Genomic DNA, 13,970 nt, shown 5'->3' with positions numbered 1-13,970 from the left:
GACAGTACAGGCAGCTTTATACATCTCCCCGGAGCCTGGAATGTCAGCCCAGTGTTAAGTCACTCATCTGCCTTCTCCAGCCTTGATCCACAGGGATCAAGTAGTTTTCTGAGGGTCAGATATTGGGAATCATTAAGTCAGTAAACATTAATTTTGTATTCATTAAAACATACATGTCACTATAAGGTGTTGGAGGCAGAGGGACCCTGGCTTAAATCCCAGCGAGATCCCTTCTAGGCTGTGACCTCAGCCAATAGTTAACTGCTTTGAAGCTGTAAAATGGGGGTAATGATAGTAAGCAATTCATAGATCTGTGGCAGCGATACAAGGAGATAATGCACCTAACGCCTCACCTGGTACCTCGTGCGCAGTTCAGCTACTTCGTGTCATCACCTCGCCTTCCTTTTCCACCCCGTCATGCTGCTGATTTGCCAAGTTCAGCCAAAGTCAAACTCTCTTCTTTCTGTGGTTCCTTATCCCTGGAATTCTAAGCCCAGCTCTTTGGGGAAGGGCCGTGTCCACACAGCACCTGTCCCTCTCCTCACTCCTCCCACCATCTCTCATCATTTGCCTGCTGCAAGCATTTGCTGCTGCCCGCTAGAAAGCAAGCCCAGCGTGGGTAGGACCATGTCTTCCCTGCCCACTGCTCCACCTCCACCACCTGGGCAGTGAATATTCAGTTCACATTGTTGACAGCGATTTCCAATATCTGACCCTAGGGAGGCGGACTGAGTCTCGTAGGATTCCTTTCTTTCCCCATCAGAAAAGTGAGGATATTGGAATAAAAGACCTAGACAAAGTCTTCCCACACGTTTCCTATGACTTGTGAAGGAATTCAATGGAAACGGAAGGAAAAGGGAAGCAGTTTCGGAGACATGGCCTCTTGCTGCCCACTAGTGGTCAGTATGGTGAACAGCACCTCATCCTTTCACTGAGCAAAACTTTTCAGAAACCAAAAGAAATGTCGGCGGGTGCTCTGCTCGGGTTTCCTTGAATATGCTCAGTGGCCTAAAGAAAGGGGAAACATTGTCTTCATTAGGGTTCATCCAGGGGTGGGTCAGGGAGCACGGGAGGAGGTGACATGTGGAGGTGACGTGTGCTCCATCTACTACTCCATGAAGCAGGCCTGGGCACAGCCCTCGTGGAGCCTCCATTTCCTCCTCTGTCCAGGGGGTCTAGTAATATCTACTGCACAATTGCTGGGGATTAAATAATGTAAGGTGCTTGTGTGTGCTTCACATACATGAAGGAAAATGTTACAGCCCAGATGAAAAAGAGCCACAAATGGTGTGTGAGTGAGCAGGAAGTGTTGTAGCAGGGAGGGGATAATAGCAAGCTGTGCCACATCTCTGGACCTCAGTTTTGACATCTGTGAAATGGGATGGTGGATAACTTAGAATAGTCTAGAAGGCATTTAACATCAGTAACTGAAAACCCACTGAGAGGTGGCAGCCCAGGGGCCAAATGTGGTTTGCCACCCATCTCTGTATTGCCCAGTAGCTAAAGATATTTTTACAATTTGAATAGGTGAAAAAAAAATTTAAAAATAAATATTTTGTGATGTGATAATTACTTGAAGTTCAAAATTCACTGACTATAAATCGAGTTCTATTGGGGCCTAGTGAGCACATTCATTTATGTATTGTGGTGGTTTTCATGTTACAATGGCAGAGGTGAGCAGGTTGTTTGGAAAGCTGAAAATATTTACTCTCTGGCCATTTACAGGAAAGATGTACCAACCCCCAACTTCTCACACAAGAAATGATAGGGCTCTGAGTCTACACCCCTGTGGTTCTCTCGGCCTTTCCTCGTGGTCACAAGATGGCAGCCTCAGATCCACGAGTCATAATCTATATTCTCGATAGGAAGTAAGGAGCCGTGAGCAAAGACTTTCTCCTGCCATGGATTTTTATCCAGGAAGGAAATACTGCCTAGAAGTCCCTGTAGGAGGCTTCCCTTACTCCATTGGCCAGAGCTAGTTTACATGTCAAACTCTGGACCAATCGCTGGGGCAGGACCAGCGTGCCTTAGCCCAAGGGGACTGCAGCCTCACTGACATGCCGGGATCTGGGCCACACACACATATATAACAGGTGCTCTGTAGACAGCAAAGTAAAGGGTCAGGGGGCATTGTGTTGGCTCAAATCAGTAAGACCCCTTGTGCGAGTAGCGCCAATAGCCTCCAGTTGCACCATCTATTTTAGAACTTAAACCTGAATGTTTTTGTTGGTTTGAATTCACTCTCTGGAACCTGGGCTGTATCTGTGAGTGATTTCTTCATTTAGGGCTGTCTGAACTCCCTTCTTTAACTCTGCTTGGTTTAAGGTATTGCTATTAATGATGTTCTCAAGGGCACTCCTTAATTTAGGCCCCACCTCTGTCTCCAGGAGAAGAACTTCCCAGGGTGTGGTTGTAGCCACACCTGCCTGAGGCTGAATCAAAGTGGGTTCCTCTACTAGAGGAGGGGGCTCCCTCCTGAATTGTCTGTGTGAAATGTGCCCTGTGATGCTGCTCCAGTCAGCGGAAGAGGAAGCATCACTTCAAGTACCAAATGGGAACAATTTTGTGGGTGAATTGAGAAGCAATTTCATAAGGACTTCAATCTGAAATCATAATCATCTTGTTGTTAGAAAGACAGGGAGTTGCAGTTACAGACACAAAAGAAAACATCACAGAAATGAAAGGGAAGCCAGAAGAATTGATGCAACAAATAAAAATGGGGTCAGAGGTCCCAAGAGAGGAGCAAAATCCTGATATACAGCCTCTGTCCAGAAAGCAGAGGGGGGCTTAGAAAGAAAACGCAGAAAAGAGAAGGCAGGCTGCCATCGCCTGGGGAGGAGAAATGTCCTTGAACCTCTTCCGGATTTGGGGTGGACTTCGTGATGGCGGTGTTTTCTCGAACATTCTGTACCTGGGGTCTTTTATAAGCTAGGGGAAAACAGGGAAAGAACCCAGGTTCCCCAAAACAAGAAGAATGGGGCTCTTGCTGACCATCAACATTCAAAGAAAAGAAAAATTCCTTTTTACCACAGTTTCTTTATCCATACAATGCAAAAGGCATTTTATATAAAATGGCATTTTATGTAAAATGCACATGTGCTAGACTCAGCATCCATTCTGATTCCCCGCCGGACGGCCTGCCTGTGTTCTAGAAGCTGCACAACCAGAAACCCTGTTTCCCAGACTCCTTGGCAGCGAGGGTGCAAGCAGGAGGCCTGGTTTCTGCCCATCACCTACGCTCACTGGGGACTCAGAGGTGAGAGAGAGCAACGGGGGAAGGTGGCCACAGATCAGATCCGACCAGACGACCTGCAAAGCACAGGGGAGAGGTGCTGGGTCTCCTGGGGAAACGGAGGGACTTGGCACATTCCCACCATGGGTGGCAACTGGCGGGCATTTAAACAGTCTTGGGGTGAGCTGGGGCATTTTTAGGGCTCTGCTGACCCCAGGATGCTCAGTACTGCTCTGAGCCTGAGTAGCGTTCAGGCTTGATTGTTTGGTTCCATCAAAGAATCCAGAAGTTTCCTAATAAATAAACTTTAATAGATGCCTTTTGACTTAAACTTGCTAATGTGAATTCTAATGACCTTTGCCGAAACCACATGTAAAACATGAGGTCAGCGCCTGGCACGTGGCAAAGTCTCACCACACCGACATTTTGCATTATTGGAATGTTCCATGAAGGGACTGAGGAGTCTGCTCTTGTCCAGCAAGCCCAGGTTTCTCCCGATAGAACTAAACTCTCAAAACCCCTCTCCCCGCTGGGAGTGTGACTGGAAAACTTGCCAATCTGCAGCCAATGTCAAGGTCAGTTTTCTCACGGTCAGTCAATTAGGCTTCTTCCCTCCCCATCAGAGACATGGGGCATCACTTTTCTTCCTCATCCTGCTCCATCCTAATGGGGCATTCAGGGCTGGTGTGATTTGCCTAATGCTTCTTTAAGCGACTGTCACATCTGCTGCCACTCTGCGCCCTCTGCTGGACCCCCAAACATCACTCTCCATCCCCTCCCCGCAACAGCCAGACCTCTCCCGGCTTGACAACCGGCTGCCTGCTCTGTGTCCCTCCTTCTGGTCCTGACAAACTCTCAGATCCTCTCCTCTGACACTCCAGGGTCAGGATTTGGGGACGAGGTATCGTTGCCCCGCTCAAGAGCAGTTCCGCCCTGCAGGGAGAGGGGCTCACCAGGCCCAGTGCCCACTGAGGCTTTGCCTGGGCAGGGGGTGCAGGTCTCCTCTGTGTTAGACCCCCCCACCTCTCCCCCACCTAACCTTGCTAGGGGTCTAAATTGTAGTCTCGTCCCTTCCAATCTTCTCCCTGCCACCTCCTAAATTTGAACTTTGACCTCCTTGTGAGCAGAACCACTGCTCTTTACCACCCCACTCTGCCTACTCTGTAGCTTCTGCTCAAAACCTATGCTGGGTTTTTCAGATGCTTAACTGTAAAAAACCTTTTCTTCTTATGTAAAAAGCCCTGAACTTTTGCAAAAGGTCTTCAAGAATTCACTAAATATTTGCGGATCACTCACTGCTGGCAGGATCAATGGAGAGATGGCTTGTGTTCCCCTTGGGGGATGTAAGCGATAAGGAAACGCATGTGTCGATTGCCTGTTTTCAGCGTGGTAATGCTTTGCACAGAGCCAACCGACTCATGAGTCGGGGTGGCTGGGCAGGGGGCAGTACTAGACTGATAAGATGCCCAGTAGGACCTGGCAGGCTCTTGAACAGGGCCCCGAATGCCAAGAAGAATCTGTCCAAGAGAGAGGGGGTCAGAGGAGAGATCCCCAGATGGAGGGAAAAGAAGCACAAAATCCCCCAGGCAGGAGTGAGCTTGGCCAGGGTCAGGGCTCAGCAGGAAATGCCCGGGGCTACGGAATGGTGACGATGAGGAAAGAGGACTTTGTGGTTGCTGGACCAGACCCTGTGCAGCTCTTTCAGGCTGCCTGGATGCCCTGTGCTGTTTTCTTGCACGTTAGAGGGTTTGAGTAGTGAAGTGATTTGCATTTTAAGATGCTGATTCCAATAAGGGAGTGCAGGGGAGCAGGAAGCAGGTAATGCAGAGGCCATTGCCTGGAAGATTATGGGGAGCCTCTGGATACCAGCTGGGGGCAGGACTTGCTGCTGGGCTGACTGGGGGCAGAATCCAGAGGAAGGGGTAATTGAGGGTGACACCCATATATTTGGCTTAAATCCCTGGGCAGGCTCTGGGATGACTGGGTCAGTTTCACAGAAAAGGCTATCCTTAGAAACTAACCCCAATGCACATCCTTTATGAATTCAGTGTGTGCATGTGTATGTGGATGCGTGAAGAGTGTGCTATTTTGTGTGTGCACGATTGCATGTGAGGGAGGGTCAGGTGGGGGACTTCAGCTGGCAGAACCTCGTCTCTCACTAGAATGTTCTCGTGCCCAGCTGATTGTGCAGGGAGCAGAGAGCTGTGGGCTAGCTAGCACTCACCACAGCCAGACTGGCACAGGCATGCCTACGCCTAGCACCTGTCCTCACAGGATGCTTCCCCCATGCCACCACAGTTCAAGGTTCTCTCAACAACCCTCAGAACAACCCTACGGAATAAGTACTATTATGAGTCCAATTTTACAGATGAAATTCAGGAAGTGGAGGTGACACGCTTAAACCCTCACAGCTGCTGGACGGCAGAGCCGGGGATGGACCTCAGGCCACAGATTTAAAAGTCTAGGATGAGGGCCTCCCCAGTGGCGCAGCGGTTGAGTGCTGGGTTGCGAAGCTGCCCGCAGCCTCTGCGGCGCCGGTTCGATCCCTGGCTGCTCCCTGGCCACGGAGGAGGGTCCCACATGGCACGCAGACCTCTCCTGCCGCCCGCTGCTCCCCTCAGCAGTGTACTTCGGTCCTTCTGCCTGCTCTGCTCCCTGCTCTGGCTCTGGTGAATTCTCTCACCCTCCCGCGCTTCTGACTGTACCCAGTGCTTGTATAAATAAAACAAACAAACAAACAAACAAATAAATAAATCTTTAAAAAAAAATAAAAGTCTAGGATGATCAACCACCCATTCCTGCCAGGCCAAGGTCGGGCAGGGTAGAGCCGAGAGCCCCCTGGCTGGAATTCCTTTCAGGGCCTCTGAATGCAAGGGTGCTTATTAGCAAAGTCCTAGCAAATAGTAAGTGCTCAATAAATTTAATACTCTTTGTTATTATCTTTATCAACACCCAAGAGCCAGGCAGGCTACAGCCCACCACCTTAGCACCATTGCTTCACAGGAAGCTGAAGATGCAAGTTGGGAAGAAATCGATGCCCTGCCAGCAAAAATTAACTGGCAGTGGAGGAGAGACCAGAGTGTGAGTCTCTGTTTTTTTTCACTTGTTGCCATACTACTATAGTTAAGGAATGAAAACTGAGCAAGGGAAAGAGCCTACATCTGCCCACATTTATCTAGATTTATAATCTTTTCACTTATTGGAAAGAGAAAAAAAAAATAGGACCAAATGTTAAAGGCATGAAAAAAATCAAAAGGCAAGAAATATGGGGGAAAGAAATCAGACTGGCAGCTCTGTGGAAATTGAAAAATGCAAATGACACGGAGCTGTTTTCAATTATCTCACACCCCCACACTGGAGTACTGCTATTGGGAGGAGAAAATGAGATGGCAGAAATCTGCAGCGTGTGAGCCTTAAAACTTTGGAGGGAAATTCAACCCCAAACACAGAACAGAGCTCAAGGGTGGCTGGGAGGTGGAGGACTAGGGAGCTCCTCACCGGAGGGTGGGGCCGGTGGCCTTCTTTCAAGCCTCCATGTCCCTGTAATGACACAGAGGCACCTCCAGGGGCATCACCCCTCAGCTCGGGAAGCTTGGGAAAGTGGGAAGCACTGGGCTGAACCCCCATTGGAAGCAACCCCAAGAGTAGAACAGCTCTGGGTGGGGTCTCTCCACTCAGCAGGCCTTCAGCAGGAACTTCTGGAGTCAAAACGGAGCCACAAAAGAGTAATTGGATGAGAGAAAAAGAAAGTGGCCATTCAGACCACAATTGGATGCACTTCAGCTCAGAGACTCCAGAAGGGAGTTTTTGATCAGTAACTGTTGCCCCTGAGAACAACTTTTCTGGGTATGATGGGCTCGTTAGAAGGGAATGGCGACGATGCCCTAAACTTTGTCATCAGGGCATGGCAAAATTTTCTGTTAAGGGGCAGCTGGAAAACATCTGGATGCCGTTGGCAGCTGTGCTGATGGGGTGTGCAACCAGCCACAAACACACATAAACTCACAAGCGTGTCTGTGTTCCATTAACAATTTTTTATGGGCACTAAGACCTGAATTTCACTGTTTAAAGAATGAAAAGATAAGCTACAGATTGGGAGAAAATATTTGCAAAATACATTTGATGCAGGACCTGGTATTCAACATATACAAACCCTTAAAACTCAACAATAAGAAAACAAACAAACCAATTAAAAAATAAGCAAAAGATCTGGGTAGATATCTCACCACAGAAGATATACAGATGGCAGATAAACATATGGAAAGATGCTCGATATCCTATGTCACAGGGAACTGCAAATTAAAACAAGATAGCACTATGTACCTGCCCAAATGGCTAACATTCAACATACAGCACCAAATGCCGGTAAGGATGTGAAACAACAGGAACTCTAATCCATTGCTGGTGGGGATGCAAAAGGTACAGCCACTCTGGAAGATGGTGTGACAGTTTATAACAAGACTAAACATACTTTTACTATAAGATCCAGCAATCACACTCCTTGGTATTTACCCAAATGAGTTGAAAATTTATGTCCATACAAAGTCTGCACAGAAATGTTTATAACAGCCTTACTCATAATTGCCAAAACCTGGAAACAACCAAGATATATTCATCAATAGGTGATGAAAAAACAAGCTATGGTACATTCAGACAATGGAATATTATCCAGCAATAAAAAGAAATGAGCTATTAAGCCATGAAAAGACATGGAGGGAACTTAAATAGTACTAAGTGAAAGAAACTAATCTGAAAAGACTATAAGGTATGATTCCAATTGTATGGCATCCTGGAAAAGACAAACTATGAAGACAATAAAAAGATGAGTGGATGCCTGGGGGTTTGGGGGAAAAAGAAACGGAGCTCAAACACACACAGAGGATGTTTAGGGCCATGAAACTATAATACCTCGGGGCCGGATATTTAAGGGGACCATGCTGATCTTTATACTAGAACAAAGTTTTGCACATAGCAGGTGCTTAATAAATATGCATGGATTGTAACTTGAGCATAATAAATCCAGACTCTTTCAAGCACAGCAGTTACATTTCTGCTGCTGTCTTGTTAAGTCTCAAAGAGAGAGAACAAAGATTTGCTCATAAGGGTGAGAAAAAGGTAAGAGATCAAGAAGAGAGGGGCAATATTTCAGGACAGTGTGACATTTAAAAACATCCTAGGTCTTTCATTGAAATATTGGTGCTAATAGTCCAGTTACGAATGTATCTATTCTAATATAAATTAGTGTCTAAACTACTTAAATGGTTCAAGGTAACTATGCCTGGGAAAAAAATCAGATATATGAAAGTATCAGGGTTCAGAAGTCAAAGGGCATGCAATAAAGAACTATTGCTATATCCAACCTCAAAATAAACATGACAGAATTATAATTCAAAAATATATACTCGCCCTTCAATATCCAAAGTTACCAGCTTACACAAAAGCACAGAAGGGGGGATGCAAAGATAAAGGTAGCACAGAGATGCAATTAGAGCTCACCCTCTAAGCTTTGATTTCTACGTTTTCCCCCACAAATCCTCAAAGTAGAGGGCTTGGTTCGTTTTGATAGGAAAAGACAATCATTGAAAAATAGAAGGAGATTTGGTTTGCCTTACAATGGTCTCTATGTTTTTTTTTTAAAGATTTATTTATTTATTCATATAAGAATTGGGGTACAGGTCAGAGATGTGGGGGGCAGGGTGAGAGAATTCACCAGAGACAGTGTGGGGAACAGAACAGACAGATTGACTGAAACACACTGCTGAGGGGAGCAGCGGGTGAGACAGGAGAGGTCTCCCATGCCAGGTAGCTCCCTGGCCAGGAATCGAACTTGTGCTGCAGTGACTGTGGATAGCTTCATAGGTTACGTCTTAGCCCCGTGTGCCACCAGGGAGGCCCACAATGGTTTCTATGTTAAGCCTCACAAATGAAAGTCATATTAAACTGGATTTATAGAGTCCAGACATCAAAGAAAGAATGAAGGAGAAAAATATATTAAAACATGCAAAAATAATCTTTCTATAAAACCTGACATTTATGAACATAACTCAAAGACATACTTTGAAGTTAATCTCTGGATTACAGCAATTTGAAATGTACAGGAAGAATACAAGGATGAAGGGAAGGGGAATGAAAAAAATGAAATGTATTGCCATTCTGAAGTCTCTTTTCATTTAACAACAAATATTTTCAAGGAACACAAGGCTCTCAGTTATTAACAATTCAATTTTTTTAAGCTACATTCAATTTTGATTCATACACAATAATATGAAAAATCCTCTTTTAGGATTACCTGCACCAAATTGCAAAGAACAAAACATAAGATTATACGACAGTTTCAAAACTGAATTACAAATATGTGCAACCAGCAGCAGATAAAAATAAAGGAGAAGAAAGGAATGATTAAGTTTTCAATTTCCCCACATGGACTTGATGTTAATTTCATTTCACTTATGGGCGGCTTTGTAAAGGATTATTAAAGAAAACAAATAACCTGATGGTTGGATGATATAACGATAGGGGGAAATGATTTCCCTGAGAGATTGTCACTTAGAAGCTGGGTGAATTTCTCAGTCACTCTGCCTCTCGGTTTCTCATCTGCAAATTGGGAAGTGACAATTAAGGATTTCAACAGAAGATAAAGTTTAGGTGCTTGGCACCTGGCAGGGACTCTGTGAGAATTAGTGATTTTTATTGACATGGGTATGGCAAATGTGTATTCTCAAAGTGCCTGGAAAACCACCAATAAGTCTAATGTATTTTCTACACTTTATCCTTTCGATTTTTTGATGTCTACAGTGCAACCGGTAATGGGTCCTGTCCAGAGTGTTATAAGATAAAAGGCACTTACGAATAATTTCTATTGAGCACCTACCACGTGCCGGTCTATTGCATTGTCGTGAACACTCTTGACAGCAAATCCTACTGCATAGGTACTATTATGTGTGTGCATATGTGTCTTACAGATATGCATGTGTCTGTACACACTTATGTGCATATATTTTATATACACAAATACAGAGAGACAGATATATATAAATATTATATGTATTTGACACTTTTTAAAAAAGATTTATTTTTGCAGAGAAGAACTGGGGAGTAGCTAAGGGGCGGGGGTGGTGGGAGGTGAGAGGACTCACCAGAGACTGAGTGGCGAGCAGAAAGCAGGCAGATTTACTGAAATACACTGCTGAGGGGAGCAGCAGGTGACAGGAGAGGTCTGCTGACCATAAATGGGTTAGCTCCCTGGCCGGAGGGGGTGCTGGTGGTATGGAACTCAGGTCCTGGTGGTGATATAAGTGCTGAGACTTAACCCCTAGGCCATCACAGAGGCCCCTATTTGACCCTTGAACAGCATAGGAGTTAGGGGTGCAACCTTTCTCCCTCACAGTTAGCACATCACTTTTGACTTCCCCCAAATTTCCCTAATAGCCTGCTGCTGACTAGAAGCCTTATCAATAACATAAACAGCAATTAACACATTTTGCATATGCATTATACACTGCATTCTTAAAACACAGTTAGAGAAAAGGAACTGCTATTAAGAACATCATAAGGAAGAAAAGACATTTACAGTATTAGACTGTATTTGTCGAACTGTAAATTTACTTATTACATGGAAGGTCTCTCTGTCAGTACCGACATCAACATTGTCTTATACACCACAAAACACAATAGATGTTGTATGTATTACTAACACTGGACATCAAAAATGATCATGTGAAAAAGAAATACTTATTTGCAGGTATAACCATGCATGCATTGATAATATTGATAATATTTATTGGAAAAATGTATGTATAAGTAGATCTATGCAGTTCAAGCCCCTGAACATGTTTTCAACTGTGTGTGTGTGTGTGTGAGAGAGAGAGAGAGAGAGAGAGAGAGAGAGTGTGTATTTGTGGGGGCTAGAAAATGTAAAATTTGCAGGGTTAGCTGGCAGATTGGGAATTCCAGCAGTCTTGAACAAAAGGCAGTCTGGGGGCAGAATTCCTTCCTCTTTGGGGGGACCTCAGTCTCCATTATAAGACTTTCATCTGATTAGACAGAGACCATCCACATTATGTAGACTAATCAATCTCCTGATTTACTCCTGCAATACTCAGTCTCCTGATCTAAGTGTGAATTATATCCAGAAAATACCTTCACTGTAATATCCAGGCAGATGTTTGACCAAGCAACTGGGCAATATGGTCAAGTTCACACAGAAAATTAACCTCCCCAAGTGGTAAGAATCTGACTTACCTCATAAGGTCTGGGAAGGATGCACTCAGATAATGCTTGTGAGGTGCTGGGATGCCTTAATCCTCAGACTCATCAGTTCCCATGCACAGAGCCTGGCAAGGAGGAAGCAGATGCTCATTACTAATAGTAACAAGTGACAGTCACACTGGGGCCTAGGTCACTTGCCTCCAGAGCACAATGTCAACCTCTGTCCACTATCACAGCCACTGCACAGATATGGCCCCTAAGCACGTACCTTGTTGCTCATGTGACTAAAATCTCAATTTTAAAACTAAATTAGGGAAAATTTTCAATAATGAAATGACCTGGGTTCCAGGATATATTGAGTTAAATGAAATATACCCCCAAAGTTAATTTCACCTGTTTCTTTTCACTTAAGTGTGGCCACCAGAAAAATTTTAATTACACAATTGATTTGCATTATATTTTTATTGACGGTACTTCTGTGAGACATTGTGCTTACCTAGTAACATGCAGACCCCTCCTGTATACACGACCTGCCCAGGACAGGCCAGGAAAAGCAAAACTGCATCAATGCCTCTTAATGTCAGTGTGTCTGCCCAAATTCTTTCCTTAAAAGTCTTAGCAGCACCAAGCACAAAGGAAAATGAATAAATTGGACTTTATTAGAACGAGAATCTTTTGTTCAAGAAAAGATACTATGAGGAGAGTGAAAAGGCAAACAACAGATTTGGAAAAGAATTTGCAATTCATATACCTGATAGAGGAATGTCATTATATTACTGTCTATCCAGGATTTATCACTAATCCCTGCAAAGCAATAAGAAAAAGGAATACAACACAATAGAAAAATGTGTGAAAGATTTGGACAGGCTTTTTAAAAAGAGATGGTCAAAAGACCAACAAACACATGGAATGCAAATTTAAATGTAATGGCTAACAGGAAAGTGACAGAAGACATCAAATGCTGACAAAGACACAGAATTGAAATTCTCACATACTGCGGGTGGGATATGAATCATACATTGGAAGATTTACTTCTCTGTGTTTCCTAATTTTCCCTTCAAGAGCAAGGAGGGTTCTCTCCCACCCACCCACCCAAAGAAGCAGTACAATTGATCTTTAAGTTAAAAAGCCAGCATTTCAAAATCTATAAAATAATGAGGCAGAGAGAAGAAGGCCTTGGGTCCTGTCACACTGGAATTGTCAGCAGTTAATTGAGCCGCAGGGAGACTGAGAGCAGGATTGCAAACATGGTGAGCTTCAGAAATGACAAAACACAGTGCCTAATCTTTTTAAAGCAGGCCCCGTGGGCTCCTCACAAACTGCAGGGCGTTCTTTGAGGTCAGGAACCAGAGGGGTCCTGCCAGGGGCTTCTGAGAACATAGGCAGGAATGTGCTGGGGAGTTACTTTCACATTAAGCCATAAAATAATTTTCTTTGGAAAAATGTGTCTGTCACAAATGCCCCACAGAATTAGACTAGATCACTAAAAACTGGAAATTTGCAAAGCTTTCTCAGGCCTTTGATAGCGTGCTCTGCTGTAAATCTAAGAGTTAAGAGTTATTCTTGTCAGGCATCTCTGCTTTTGAAGTTCCTTGGTATGTTAAAAGCAGTGCATGAGCTCTTGATCAGGAAAATGGAGAGATGATTGTCTTTAACATGAAACTTGTGGCCCTGGGATCAGCTCTCTGCCTGCCTAGGAAACTACTTCCTCCCAAGCTCCTCTACCCTATGGTTCTGCTTTCTGGTGAGATACAGGTCCAGGGACTTTTACTGATAGACCCTCAACATGTTCATGGAAGGGACTCAGGGGATCTGTGAATTTGGGTGGGAAATATATATTTGTCTCCACTAACTTCTTTTTTTTTTTTTTTTTTTTTTGATGGTGTATATTCTTTTTTTTTTTTTAATTTTATTTTTTTTTATGCTTTTTTTTTTTTAAATATTAAATTTTATTTTTATATTCCCCCATACAATTGCAAACGCCCCATTCTGACCCCAATCCTTCCCCTCCCGCCCCCCACCCCCCAAAAAGTGTCTCTGGTTCATAGTTTTTTGTTGATTTTGATTTTCACTTTCTTATATTCATTTTCCTGGTCCCTTATTTAAGTTTTCTAGATTCCTGCTATGAGTGAGACCATCCGGTATTTTTCTTTTTCTTTTTGGCTTATTTCGCTGAGCATGATCCCTTCCAGCGCCATCCATGTTGCTGCAAATTGCATGTGTTTATCTTTTTTGAATGCTGAGTAATATTCCATGGTATATATGTACCACATCTTCTTGATCCAGTCATCTATTTTTGGGCATTTGGGTTGTTTCCAAAGCTTAGCTATTGTAAACAGTGCTGCTATAAACATAGGAGTGCAGGTGCTCTTTGGAATTGATGTTTCTGTGTCCTTTGGGTAAGTACCTAGGAGTGGAATTGCTGGATCATATGGAAGCTCTATGTTTAGTAGGTCCAGAAATCTCCACACAGCTCTCCATAGTGGTTGGACCAGTTTGCACTCCCACCAACAGTGCACAAGAGTTCCTT

The 13,970-nt window shown here is 44.2% G+C and overlaps 1 protein-coding gene across 1 annotated transcript in view; it reads right to left on the bottom strand.

Moving 5' to 3' along the window:
- The window catches only part of SYT13 (synaptotagmin 13), a 69,386-nt gene extending 57,869 nt beyond the window's left edge, over positions 1-11,517 (bottom strand). The window contains exon 1 of the mRNA XM_037522405.2: positions 11,474-11,517. The gene's annotated coding sequence lies outside the window, so the exon portion shown is untranslated. The remainder of the gene's footprint in view (positions 1-11,473) is intronic.
- Between the last annotated feature and the right edge of the window lie 2,453 nt (positions 11,518-13,970).

The sequence above is a fragment of the Talpa occidentalis genome, unplaced genomic scaffold, assembly GCF_014898055.3.
Source record: "Talpa occidentalis isolate TD23 unplaced genomic scaffold, MPIMG_talOcc4v2.1 talOcc4.3, whole genome shotgun sequence".
NCBI lineage: Eukaryota > Metazoa > Chordata > Mammalia > Eulipotyphla > Talpidae > Talpa > Talpa occidentalis.
The sequence above is the reverse complement of the archived record's forward strand: the minus strand, read 5'-3'. Positions and strand labels throughout refer to the sequence as shown.